The sequence below is a fragment of the Tiliqua scincoides genome, chromosome 3 (assembly GCF_035046505.1).
Source record: "Tiliqua scincoides isolate rTilSci1 chromosome 3, rTilSci1.hap2, whole genome shotgun sequence".
Lineage (NCBI taxonomy): Eukaryota > Metazoa > Chordata > Lepidosauria > Squamata > Scincidae > Tiliqua > Tiliqua scincoides.
In genome coordinates this window covers 46,327,525-46,342,489 of record NC_089823.1, presented here as the reverse complement: position 1 = coordinate 46,342,489, position 14,965 = coordinate 46,327,525, and the positions used below count along the sequence as shown (strand labels likewise).

Below are 14,965 nucleotides of genomic sequence, written 5' to 3'. Positions count from 1 at the left end.
CATTTGCTGTGGTATGGGAAAGGCAAGATATAAATGTTTCAAATAATTTTTTAAAATTGTCCCCATGCAAAATGCATACTGTGTATAGTCAAGCAGCAAATCAGAGAGAGGGCTGTACTAAACCTTTCTTTCAATCTGCTCACAGTCTATATGCAATTGAGAGAGGGGGATTTGCATGGGGAAGCATTCTAAAACATGACTCCACAAATGGTTGGTTGGCAACCTTCAGCCTCGAAAGACTATGGTATAAGCCTACAGCACCCGGTATTCCCAGGCGGTCTCCCATCCAAGTACTAACCAGGCTTGACCCTGCTTAGCTTCCAAGATCAGATGAGATTGGGCATGTGCAGGGTAACAAGGCAGCTGCAGCCTGAAGTAGGACAGTTCCAAATTCTTCTTCCTTGCTCTGCGAAAAGTGTAGAGTGGGTTAAATTAATGTGTCTTTTCAATCTGAACACAAAGATTCCTTTGGGATCAATGTACATGTTTGCTGCCTGAACAAGATTTGATTCCCCAGGAATGGGCCCCGCAAATCATTCAAAACCTTAAACCATGTTCGTGAAAAGGGTTAACCCATTTTTGCCCAGTCCACAGGTGTACACATTTGATCCCTGTTGCGTATATGCAACGTTGGGCAAAAATGGTTTAAAGCCTGTTCATGCATTCAGTCCATACATAGAACCAACATGGGGAGGGCACTCTGGGATAGTGCAAGACTATCCATGCCCCCTCCCCAGTGGCATCCACAATGAGAAATTCTCCCTGCGAGCAATGTTTATCACTCCAGACAAATACTGAATGCCAGGGAGGTGGTGAAGGAGAAGTTCTGCAATTGCCCCAGCCCAGGGACAGGGTTAATATGGTAGAGTGTTAGGGCTGATGGTATTTGTCGATGACAACTGGACACCTGCCACATGTTCCATAACTTTGGGAGCAAGAGCAGCCTTGGAAATGCTGGTGTGGATTTCCATGTCCTTACAGAGAAATAGAAAGGCTTGTGTGAGTTCTTCTCTGTATCAACTACAGGGGGCTCCCTGTATCCATTGATCCCGTAGCCATGGATTCACTTATCCACAGATTGGGCCTGTGGGGCCTCCCCTGCACACTCCCCCACATCCCTGTCTGCATGCCCCCCAAGGCTTTCCCAGGGCTCCTAATGCCTTATAAGGCTTTAAAAATGTCATTTCCAATTTTACAAAAAAAACTGGAAGTGACTTTTTTCATTCTAAGGCTCGGCTTGAGCCCAAAAGAGACTACAGATGGATGTGTGTGGCCTCTACTGGGCTCAGAGGACGCTCCAGAGGTGAATGGGTTTTTCTTACCTCAGGAAGGTGGTGGGACGTTCCCCAGTATCCATGCTTTCAGTTAACCGCAGGGGGTTCCGGAATGAACCCTTGCGGATACTGTGGCACACTTGTACTTGTGGTGTTTGTGTGTTAAAGGTGTAAAATGACTTAAAAAAAACTTTTTGTGAGTTCTGTCTGTTTGGGAGGCTCCATTTATTTTCAGTTTGAGACCTATTTGGAAGGTCCCAATTCAATTTTCATTTGTGTGTTGGAGCATAGTTTTTAAAAAAATGTCTTATGTGGAAGTGCCACCGCTTGTGCTTGTGGTGGCAGGAGCTCCGGTGTGCCTACCTTCTAGCAGGGACCAATTCTTTATTCACAATCCCTGAGATGCAGCATAGTCTCAGAGCAATTCAGGTAAAATTCGTACCCATCCACAGACACATTCAATTTTAGGATGAATGGAACCCAAACCAAATGGGCTGCCTTTACTTTGGGTTCCATTTGTTCCAAAAATGAATGCACAGCCCTCCTGTCCACCCACTAGTATGATAAATGTGACTATCTCCAGCATCAGTTCTCCACTCTTCCTACGACAGATTTCTCAGACTTATCACACTGCAAGCATGGGAGGATTATTTGACAGCAGCACCCAGAGATTTTCAGTTAATACTAATGTAACTCTAACACATTCTGGGCACTTAGGTAAGCAAACCAGCATCCCATTTTAGAAACACGTTTACGCAAACACATAACACATAATTTAACGGAAGCCTTCACCCTAATGCATTTATATCCTTCTGTACTTCAGATCCAACAATATCCGAATGTATGTTAGCTTAAAAAAAAACAACCTAGCATCAAAATATGAGTAGTGATGGGACGGATCCAATTTCATATTATTAATAAAAGTATTATAAAATACCTCTGAGAGGATAAAGGAGTACAGAACAGGCAAGTATATATTGCTTCCAGCAACAATGTACAAGGATAAGAGAATATTCTGCTGCAGTTCTTCTGCTGGCTTCTCAAAAAATTCCTGGCTTATTTCCAGTTTCACAAGTACCATTGCCATTCTGTGCCATTCCGACAACCTCCATTTCTTTCAGATACTCGTCAAAAACATCTCAAGGCTGACAAGAAATTTGTGGGAGGAGAGGAAGGCATTTGCTTATGAAAAACAGCAAGCACCCCAACAAATCTTGAAACCTTAACTCATCCTTATACATATGTACATATGCACGCGTGTGTGTGGCTGGGTGGGTGTGTACAATGACACCTGGGCTCAGAGAAGATAGTACTGCACAACTATGCTGTATTTTGGCACAGTGAATTAATTGTTCAGTGTTTCCTTAAGCACAAACCAGATTCCCCCTCCTTCTCTTTCCTTGAACTAGGAGATTCCATCAAACACCATCTAGAGCAGGAGTGTCAAACATAAGACCCACAGGCTCGATATGGCCTCCAGAAACACTTAATCTGGTCCCCATTATAACTGGACTTTTCCAGAGTTCCCTTTCAGCAGCGCTGCTACTGCTGAGGCTCTGGGAGGAAAAAATGGAAGGCCTCAGGAGGTTATGGGGAAAGGAACAGACCAAGAGGGTTGAGAGAGGGAGATGCTCATGAAGTACTGGTAGAACCCAATGATCATGTGGGCTGCCCTTTCAGCAGCACCACTTCTGCCTAGGCATCACTTTGCAGACCACCTCTCAGTTGCTGAGCGGTGAAGTGACACTGTGGCAGAAGTGCTGCTGAAAGGGCAGCCCACATGATCGTTGGAATCTTCCATATCTTGAAAACATGATCAAAATTTACATTTTTTCTCTTCTGTCATTTGCAGCTAAGGAGTTTCTATGTGACAATGAAGTGCTTTTTTCTGGACCTCATCTGCTTCATGACATCACTTCCTGCTTAATGATGTCACTTCCGGCCCTCAGCAAGCACCATGAATGCTATTTAGCCCACCATATGTCATGAGTTTGACAACCCTGACCTAGAGCTTCTAACATTGCTCCAAGCAAGCTTACAGTCAGGACAAAATCAATGCAGAACCATTCCCCTCTTTTTTTGGTGAGCCCATTTGCCTTCTACAGCAGCAGACAACAGCTTTATTCTTCAAGGAAGAGCACAATGCAATATCTAAATACTTCCATCTTTGTTTTAGTACACAGATGCAGTAATGGGTATTGTTCCACCATCTCATTAAAATAAACAGCGTTTCTCCAGGCGCCAGGCCAAAACAGGAACGAGAGTGTTACAGAGGCTGTGACCAGCATGAAGCACTGGCTTTGTACCTGCACTTCCAAAAAAGACCGTGTCATTGATAATTTAATATATTTACCATATGGCTACTCCAGGATGTTTATGGAGTCTTTGGAGCTTGGAAATAATCTCATTTGCTTTTAAAAGTCAAGGTTAATTGTATTTTGAAGTCTAATTGTTAAAGCAAATAAAGCTTCATAAGACTAAATTACCTGTAATATGATTTGTAAACCAGTCCTGTTTGCCAGACCTTGCTGCCTGCAATCTTTCCCCAGTTCACGCATGATGGGGTTTATTTTGTGATCTTGTCTTTGTGTGCACACATGTATTTTCGACTGACTGTAATTTGCAGGATAATAAACAGCCATAGCGCTAAAAGTAGTTATTCATTCCTTGCTTGCAAGTAATCATCTTAAAAGCCGTCTCTTGTGTAAGCATTTCAGGTTGCTAATGGAGGTATACCATTGAACAGTGCCCCAATTATCTTGGAACATGAATGCATACACATTAAAAGACTCCATAAATTCACTTCTCTTTGGGATCAACTGATACTTACAATACTACTAGCACTTGTGATTATCATATATCACCTTTTGATGAACTTAAAGGTATTTGACAGAAGTAGTAAACCCACTGACAGGCTGGGTGGTGGGTAATGAAAGACACATGGTTTGCATCTCAATGGAGCTGTGGAACACATGTGGTATTAACATACTGCTTATTTGTAGTTTAATCTGAATTTCACTTTCATTGGTGTCTATTAATGTCAGGTACATGGATCAAACCAAGAAGATACCAAAGCCAAGGCTACTGAGCTGAAACAGCATTCACTTACAATCATCATGCAATCTAGGAAGCAGCAGGCCCACCTTTTTTGGCAGTACACATGAGTGCTGGGATTTTCATACAGTAAGCAATGTTAACTCCATCTTGATGGAACAGCATTGCGGAAAATATGTTTCCCACCTAAAATATGCTTTGACCAGAAAATGGATGCCACAAACTAGTAGTTGTCAGGGAAGCCCTAGGTAGGCAATACCTAGTTATATTTCAGGGTGGGCCTAGACAACCTAGGGCTGTATTCTATCCAAACTTCCAGCACTGATGTAGCTGTACCAATGGGGCATGTGCTGCATCCTGCTGTGGGGGGTTAGTCATGGAGGCCTCCTCAAGGAAATGTTGATGCCTCCTCATGGAAATGTTTGTTCTCTTACCTCAGGGCTGCATTGATGCTGCCCTGGCACATAAAAGTTGGATAGGATTGGGCCCCTAGTTATTATCTCAAGTTCTCATTACTTTACCTTTTAGTTATGGTAGGTTAACAGAAAAGAAATTACAGTCAATTTTTAATGTTACTTTTATTTTTTATAAAAAGTGTACACACACACCACTAAACCGCAGTAAGCTTCAAAATATCTCAGATTTTTCCATCATATCCTTGGTTTGCCTCTTGGCTCACGTGTTTAATGCTCAATGGGCAAAAGTTAGTGTCAACATTATTATTATCAAACAGCTTTACATGAGACTTTTTCACTTTTCCTCTTTGTACATTCACACCCACCCCACACTAGTATACATGTGCATAGTACATGTGCATGTGCATATATTATATGCTCCCAGCCTCAAATGGTTTGCAGAGCCTCTCCTTAAATTTCACCCCTGGCATTTGTAGACCGAGGAAAATGTCATTAGAAGGATACATTAAGGAAAGGGATGTTCTTTAAAAGGAGCAAAAGTTCAGGAAGCAACATTTTGGCAGCAGCCTCAATATTTCTTTTACAATATTTTTCAGAAGCTTTGCCTTAATGCTACGAGATGATGAAATTCTAAAACGTTATCAGCCACTGCAAGCAGCAAGAGGAAGAGCATATCCATCTCAAAACCAAGATCCAAAAACAAATGAATACATCAAACTGAAAAAAAACTTTTAAAGACAAGAAGGTCCTTACTGTCCAGTAGAATTCTGTTAAGCTGAAGATCCAGTGCCTGTATTTCATTGGGGGGGGGGGCAAAGAGTGAGGTCTATTTTCTAGTCGTGATGCATTAAGCTCATGATGGATTAAGCTCCCATTCCCATCTCTTCCTCTCTCACCTATAAGTACATAAAACACCCCGTTCATAGGTGATGCCCATGAACCTTCAAAGAACTTCCCAGTTCTACTAGGAAGGTGAGCATGTAAGTTTTTTTTTTTTTTTTGTGCCTCAAACTTTATTACAATAATGCAGATCTTTTAACATAAACTAAAAGGGAAATTTATTACTGAATGGGGGAAAAAATTGATGTAGGAAATTTATGAATACACTCTCCCCCACCCACAACACAACACACTTACTAGTAAAGATCTTATTGTTAAAGTCCCTTATTCTTTCTTTCCCCTTCTCAGTTAGAACTTAGCAGGTGCAGACCATAAGACTGTTAGCAGCTAAGAATGCTAGCAGACCATTTCTAATACAACAGCCCTAAGGTTTCATCAGATCTTGCTGAAAAAGAGCAAATGTATGCTAATATGGCCATGCTGAAATGAGATAAACAGGAGCAGAAGCCAACTAGCATTGTTCACATTTTTGAACATATAATGCTTCTTGACAACATATCAAACTTAGCTGTTGTTCCATCAAAGCAAGGGAAGCTGTTCCAGAATAGAAATGAGTGTAGATCACAGATTTTACATCTCCTAAGAGAAGCTATGCTAAAGAGTTTGTTGGTTTGATTACCAAAACAAACAACCCAATCATATCCAATGTTCCAGTGCTACTGCAGCTGTGCCAACGGGGCATGTGCTGCATCCTGTGGTGGGAGGGGGCAGTCACCGAGGCTTCCTAAAGGTAAGGTACATTTCTTTACCTCAGGGCTGCACTGCAGCTGCCTCGGTGCTGGAAACTTGGTTAGGGTTGGGCTAAATGCAGTAAGTAAAATGGATTTCTTTGGCTACTAAGTTCAGGAAAGAATATTTTGTTTGTATTAATTTCAGTGTGTTAACAGCTCCAATGAGCAACTTGGCTTGCTACCAAAAAAAGGAGTGCATGAATGTCAATGAACTAAATTATTATTCTAAAAATAAAATAAAACAACCAAAAGTTCACCAAATGGCACCATACTGGGTGAAGTTTGCTTCCAATTACTTCTGCTCATTTTCCACTTCTTTTTATGCCAAGGAAGCATTCAGTTGACCTCTAAAGAGTGCAAACCATTAAGAACTTTCCAAATGGCACAGCTCTTGGCACAGAGTTTTTGGAGTTGTTTTTCATTAGGGCATTAGCTAATCAATTCCACTGCTGACACTGGTGTGTTTGGCTGGACCAGCCATGAGCCACAGTGAGGCCTCAAGCAGCAAATGGAGTTTCCCCATGCCTCCTCCTACCTGCACTCTGTGAAGTGCTCTGTGCATCACCTGACTTCCTCTCTCCAGGCCTCTCTACTACGCTCTTTGAAAACACAGAGAAGCCTACCAAGGTAGCAGCAGGAAAGAAGCAGTACTGTATTCAGTGGGGACCACATTTCCACTCTCCAGTGGCACTGCCAAACATTGTGGCAGTGGAGATTGAAGGAGATTGTCACTGCCACCACCACCTCACCTCTCAACCTGGCCAGGGTGATCTGGTCCCACATCTGTGGCTGCCTCCTCCTCCCTTTCTCTTTACTAGGTATGGGGTGAGATCCAGCAAGCCATCTGCTACCCCCTCTACACTCTACCACCTGACTCAGGCAAGCAGGCAATCCAGCCATGGTATTGCCACTCCAGCAATTGCCTCCTGCCCCCCCCCCCAACAGGCCCCTCTCTTTCCTGAGACCTGGAAGGGAGATTCCGCTGCTACTGCTACAATCGTCCCTGCCCCTTCTTCTTCCACTACTTTCTCTTTGAAATTGTTCAGATTTGTGGCAGCTGTGGAGGCCATGCACTGAAGACCATGTCAATAAACAGAACAAAAAAGGAAGTGTGTGTGTGTGTGTGTGTGTGGTGCACAAATGCATGTGCATTATCTAGTGCACACTGGCAGGGGTGGCACACTTTCACTGTGTTTTGGGAGGTAAATTAGCTGGGTGATTTTTGCCATGTTTGGGGGGATGAATTCCTGCTCATGTAGCCACGTTTCACTCAGAATTCTCAATTACAATTGAAATGCTTGCTGCTGGGAGCAGAGAATTGCAAACATTTTGTGATTTGAGTCCTAGGAAATCTGAACTCCAAAATTATGATTTTGGGTTGACAGACTCCAGCATCCTGTTAACCCAAAATCATAATTTTGCCAGCATTTCTCTTAAGCCATGTCCTCTGAGCAAGCCGAAAGTGTTAAAACCTCTGCTGATCTTGGATGAAAGGTAGCCTGAGGAAGGCATATAGGTACTGTATATTCCAATATCTATGCGATCTTCTTGCCTTAAAATCCTCTCTCAGCAGGACACGTGGGATGCCTTCTTTCACCAGATGGTGCCAACTAAGTGGCACAGTTCTCTTGTGAGAAACTGGATGGTCACTGAGCTGTTTCCAAGTTACGGCTCCCTACCCCAGAAGGATCCTATTGTTCTTATCCAGCTAAAACTGGTTTGATTTAGGTTTACCTCATCCGAGATACAACCCTTCCCTTTGTAATTCTACTGTAGGAGTATCCTTTTTAAATGGAGCCTCTTTGCCAAGAGCAAAGGAATGTGAGCAGGATTCTGTGTGTACTTACATAAGGGAATTGCTTCAACCCACACCCATCTCCCACTTCAAGTGGCATCACTATCTGGCTTCAAGAGCAGACGATATCCCCTCCTTTGTGCCACCTTGCTTTTCCCTTTCGTTTTTCCCCTTCCCACTAACAACCTTCTCGGCAAAGAGCCTCCTGCTTTTCCTGGGAGAAGTTTCTTCTGTGTATTTAAAAAGGATCTCCTTGTTCTTTCATTTCCTCTCTGCTTGCCATGTGCTTTTGCACTTCTCCATGTCAGGGTTTAGCCTTAGTATAACATTAGCTCTAGTCCTCTTCGAGTTCACCTTTCTTGTAAGCACAATGATAGCAGCTTTGTATTTTTATGCGATTCCTTTTGTCCAATGGGAATTGGGAATACATGTTCTGGTCTGGGTCACATGCCCCCCAGCATTCACCCTTTTGACACATATACACATCTGAATGAACATAGTAACACATTCTTCGCAACAAATGAATGTGGTATAAACCAATGACCAGGGCCTATGAGAGGAATTTTGTCAGGGGATACAAAGTTTCTTCTGGGACCCTTCCCAAAGAGGGAGGGGAGCAATGGAGCAGGCAGAACGGGGGGGGGGGCGAATAAGGCAGGTGGAGGATGCTGACAGCCACAATAGTCTTTGGAGCCCTGGTCTACTAGGCTTCTTGATGCAGAGCCCAGGTCTACCTGATCATGTGGCATTGGCAGTTAGAGAAAGTAATAGGGAAAACCAAACAAACTCCTAAGTCACTCAAAAATCTTTGAAATATAGAAAACTGATTGCAGAAAATTAGCATCATCATGTTTAGGCTCACACTAGAATGGGCCAAAATGAACTTCAGCAGCAGTAGCCCCACACCTGGGTCGCTGAGCTTCTATATACTCCTTCATGGTTATCAGATCCACAAGCCAAAGAGCTATTGTAGCAAGCCAAATCCTCCCAGATTTGACACTGTATTCAGGAGGGTCATGGATGAATTTCTGAGCCCAGTGTGTATGGCTTGCAGCAGCAGTTAACACTGCATGCACGTGGTTGTGCCCAAGCATCATGCGCAGGCAGTGAGTTCAGATGAGACAGGAAAATGTCAGGTCCCAGGAACTTTCTGGGCCCCCTCTTTAGGCTCCTGGGCCCCCTTTCTGACCCTGGGCCCAGGTACAAATTGTCCCCTTTACCCTCCTCTCCTAGGCCCTGCCAATGACCTGGAAGTCTTGGAGTCTACAGGTAAGACAGAACTCATCTCTGAGGCCTTACTGTGAAAGAAATTTTGATAATGCATAGTTGCTTGACTGATAGACTCTAGCACTGTAGCGTCTTGCTTTATGGAAACATTTCATAGAAAGTCTAAAGTCAGCTGCCTCCTTTGTTGCCATCATTAACATAGATTTAGGCTGATCTTAAGAGTTCTAGTGTAACTTAGGCTTTTATTGCTATAGCTCCCAGAAGCCATTGTTCAAGACATTATAATATAAGATCCATTTATTTCTGGTCTATTTTTCAAACCAATTGTAGCATTAAATATTTTACAGATAACATTAGATAACAATTGAAAGCTGGAGAAAGAAATGGGAATGACACATTTGCCTGTGCCATGATGTGACACGCGGCAGGCATCGTGGGAGAAATCATGGCGCCAGCAGGTCCTACAAACAACCTTTCTGGCAAGGCAGTGGCAACTTTTCCATTATAAGTCTTGTTTTTCTTCAGTCAACAGCACTGCCATAAAACTTGTTCCTGGCAGGAACGTGGCATACTAAAAAGGCTTGTCAGCAGCCAACAGTTTTGTTTTGTTTTAATTTAGTGTATACTCTGTTTTAAAAAAAGTCACTGTTAAGCTATATAAAATTTGAGTAGATGGACACTTTGTCTGACCTGATAGGAGCTCATGCATTCTCATTTCGAAAAGAATGACAGCAGTAAATGCTCTAGAGGCGAGTGATTGTTTTATGTAAGACATTTAAAGGTATGTCAGAAACATATTACATGAATGCTTACTTTTTATTTTAAAAAATAAACAGATGTTTACAGCCCCCTGCCATGCTTTGGGTTACAACCCCCCCAGGTTACTAGGACTACTACTACTACTACTACTACTACTACTACTACTACTACTAATAATAATAATAATAATAATACAGGTATTTATATACCGCCTTTCTTGGTAGTCAGATTTCTCCTCAGACTTTAATTCAAGGAGGTTTACATAGGTAGGCTACACTAAATCCCAATAGGGATTTTTACAATTGAAGAAGGTTCTGTCTTTCAAGAATCACAACATTTCAGATGGCTCTTTTATGATCTGGTGTCACCTTCTGGTCTCCATTTTCCTCCCACCCAGGCTGACAGCGGCCAAAGAGCAGGTGGAATAACTCAGCATAACTTGGCTAGGCTTGTCAGCTGCTTCAAGGTCTCGCCATTCACGGTGCCAGTGGCCTCGAACTGGCGACCTTCGGATGTTATCTTCATGCAAACGGAGTCTCTACCCTCTAGACCGGACCTCCTGCCCAAAAGGAATGGAAGATATTCATCCCTAAATGGGATATGTCACAATCTTTCAGCTGTCAGTCTCCCACAGATCAGTCTGTGGAATCCTATCCTATCCTACCAGCAGCACATAGTCATTAAAGTGCCTGTATGTATGAGAACATTTACTCCAGATAGCTCAAATAAGTGACCCAAACCATATGGGAATCCAAAAAACAAACAAACTCTCTGTACTCTCTAGCCTTGCTAACAGATATCAGGCAGCTTAACCTACCCCACAGGGTACCTGAGAGACTCAAATATTCCTCTGAGCTACTTGGAAGAAATTTAATCAAATCTATGCAGAGAAGATTCGAAGCTGGGATTTCGCCTTTTTAAAATGGAAGCTAGGGTTCTCAGGCAGTTTACCTGCAGTACAATATATAGATACTATCTGAGTGAAATAACAGCAAGGGAGCTGTAATCTACTGGAATGGGGCAGCACTAGACATTATTGATTTAAAATGTGAAAGGATTACCATTTGCATGAAATAATTCCCTTTAGAGAGCATTAGATATATTCATGATGGTGCTATAGCCCAATTGTAAAAAAAAAAAGATAATAATAGATTGTGCACCAACAAGCAAAAGGATCAGCAGGGGTAAATCCACACGAGGTCTCACAACCCTGTCTTGGGAAGAAGGAAGAGGAGGCCAGCTGATACCTTTTTTTTAAGGTCAATTTCAAGAGACAACTGAGCTGTATTAAGCATGCCTGTGACTCTGCTTTTGTTATCTATAACAGTCTGGGCTCCTCCCTCCCAGACTTCACCACTTTTTTGCTCACCACCTTTCCAGAGGGAAGGGAAAGAGAGCAGTCCATTGGCTCTGAGGTTGTCCAGTGACCATGCCTGGTCATGCAGCTTCAACAACAGCTTGACCTGAAGACCTCAGCAAGCCAAGTTGCTTGTTTTACTTGTTATGCTGACATACTAAAAAGGAAGGCATGCAAAGGAAAGAAAGTGGAGAAATTAGGTAGCAAGAGGTCAGTACGATGATGAACAAAAAGATGTGTATTTAACAGGCATTTGCATCCAGCTGGGCTACACTGAACATCTTTGGCTCTTGTGAGGATAGAGAGAATTCAACTTACCCAGTGGCCATCAGTCTTCTGTCCGGATAACAGGGTTGTGTCCTGCAAAAGAAGTAGCAGGGAAAATGTTGGTAACCCACAAGCTGCTTCTTCTCCTGGCCCACTTCCAACAGCAAACAGATCTATCCGCTCATTCTCTTATTGTGCTTTGGCCCTAATGGGCAATCCTCATGTACTGTATTTATGAATCAACAAGAATAATTCAGCTACAAGGCATGTTTTCATATGAGCAGATCTTTCTTTCTGGGCCTCCCCTCATTGTTTTTTGTTTAACGATTTATGCTAACACTGGAAGATGCATGAAAATGGATGATGAAAAGGTATTCTTTCTGATAGTCAGAGGTAGCAATAGGCCAAACCCCGTGAGCTATGAAGAATGGCAATTAAAACATCATCCATTCAGCTCTGAAATGGTGTGTGGAAGATGATACATTTTTGCATGAATTAATCACACCAAAATGGATTTTTAATGTAATGCTTTAATTCATTAATTCAATATTATATTCGTACATGGAAGGTGGAGGCTTAATTATGCTTTTAAAAAAAAAACACGACACGTCAGACTTGCAATTTTGCTCACTGGTTACGTGTGGGGGGCGGAGGAAGAGCCATTTTTTCTTCTCTTTCAGCATTAATTTATGTAGTGAGATAACACTGAGTGCTAATATGCTGCTGCTACTAGATATTGTCATTAAACAATGGCACAGAACTTCAACTCATTAAAAACAAAATCTGATTTAGTCCTACAACAATAGCTTCAGAACTGACAAGCCACAACAGGATAGTCCTATTAGCTTTGGTGATCTCCATCTAAATGATTGTCATGTTTCTTTTTTCTTTTTTCCTGATAGATGCTCCTGTGCCTTTTAATAACTGCATGACAGAGAGAAATTCAACAAGTGCAACTTTCTCCATAATTCAACAAGACAGCCACTATACCAGTTATAGTCTCCATATCAGCCCCCCCCCCCCCGAACTTTCTGAAAATATGAATAGCCCAGCCACCACTTCTCCATCTCTCCCTATTCCCTATTTAAAAAAAGGCAGAGCCTGGAGAGTGAAAGAAAAATGCGTGGAGATAAGAGTGGTGTGTGGCTGGCAGGTGGACAACAGAAGCAGAGGGCAGGTGTGGGGTGTGTACAGGGCACCTGTTGCCCCTTCAGCCTGCCTTATCATCAGACCCAACCATTATGGGCATAAATCCTACACAAAGGAGCAATATCAGACTTCTGTTTATGATATTCCAAACACAGTCATGTATTGATTTTCAAAATCAATATGATTAGGAGATTGGGTATACATCACAAGGCACTAAGTGGGCATTTTGTATAGGGCAGAATTTGACCTCTACTTTTTCTAGATTTCTTTAACAACACAATTTTGGCTTCATTGAAATTGAGACTGTATTTCTCTGTTCTTTTGTGATCCGTCTCCTGAGGTCTGTCTGTAGTATAAACATTATATTTTATAATATCAAATGATAATAAAACCTATCGAGATCGAAAGTAAAATGTGGAGTGTTGTATTTTAGCTTGATCATCCTTGACCAGCTTGTCCATGGAAGAATGTACTGTAAATGAAAGGAAATGAGAATTAGGTCTAAGGCCCAGACTCCAGAGAGTGGGATTTTGTTCCCTTTGAATTTCTTTATTCTTTCTACTAAAGACAAATAATTCAGGGACATTCCTGTACTTGGCAAGCTTGACCTTGCCAGCTAAGCCATGGCATGCACTTTCAGACAAAGAAAAAAGCATTTTATCAGTCTAAAGCCTGCTTCATGAATGACAACTGCAATCTTACTATTTTTCTCATGAGCAAATGGCATCTACCTTTATGGAGCTAGACTTAATAGATGCCTCTTTTACAACTACCCTCTTGCAAAATTGCAGACATTAATGGTGCTCTTTATCAATAATGTGTCGCTGCTACCCTTTACTCTGTTTATATTCCCCTAGTGGTGCACTGCTTGGCGGCGGCACAAAGAGAACTGTGATTAGAGGAAAAAACACCCAATTAAGAAAGAAGGTTAAAGCAGGGCTGAAACCAATAAACAAAGAAGAGAACAGAGGATCATCAAGGTCACTTATGAAAGGAATCCTGGAGAGGCCGATGATGAAGACAGTTTCTCAGTCTAATGAAAACGCCTGCAAATAAACAGGGAGAGAGATGGCTATCCTGAGTGAGTGGAAGAGGAGATAAAATGAGACTGCATCAGAAAACTAAGGTTGAATGCACGGCATAGAACTCATAGCTCAGTGGTTCTCAAACTTTTTAGCTCAGGGACCCACTTTTTAGAACGACAATCTGTCAGGACCCACCGGAAGTGATGTCATGGCTGGAAGCGACATCATCAGTTTAGGCTTCAAACCTAAGCCACAATCAGTCAAAGATCCCATTACACAGTGCGCTTGTGCTGTTATGTTGCATTGCTCGGAATTCAAGCTCAGAAGTCAAAGACTTGGATCCTTCTCTAACCCACAGCCCTCTCCCCTTTCCAGCATCCCATCTTCCAACCTATTTAGGACAAAGCACCAAGCTGCTCTCACATTGGGATCCTGCCCTGCTCAGCAGCTCTTTACCCTGCATTTTCAGTTCTGCATTTTCAATGGTGGCTGATCTAGGTGCTATGCGACCGAGCTGAAATTGGCTTGCAAACCACCTAGTGGGCCCCGACCCACAGTGTGAGAAACACTGCAATAGCTGAAACCTAGAAGGGATGTTATTTTCATAATGGAGCTATCTTTCATTTAAGAGCTTCGTGTGTGGATACCATCTTTGAATTTAATCTCCAGAGCTTTCCCTCCTCTCCTGCTAATTTTTTTGTACATTATGGTCTTGATACAAAGCACCATGTAACTAGCTCCATGCAATCAAGTGAGGCTTAGACCTGTGGCTCCTGAACAACAGTCCAGGTGAAAGTTGTAAACTTCTGGTGAACCTAACAGCCCAATCCTATGTGCACCTTCCACTGATGGAACTACTGCTCTGTCTTTGGAAGGTCCTCTCTGACTGTGTTGCAGTTGCAGCAATGCATGCACAATGGGCTCACCAAAGTGAATGGCTGGTGACTGCATGTGCACACCAGAATACCCTGCTGCTGCTGGAGGAGGTGATAGCAGGGGTGGACAGAGGTC

At 42.5% G+C, this 14,965-nt stretch overlaps 1 pseudogene; it reads right to left on the bottom strand.

The window, feature by feature from the left end:
* Positions 1–249: 249 nt before the first annotated feature.
* Positions 250–368, bottom strand: LOC136647238 (5S ribosomal RNA; annotated as a pseudogene).
* Positions 369–14,965: the final 14,597 nt, after the last annotated feature.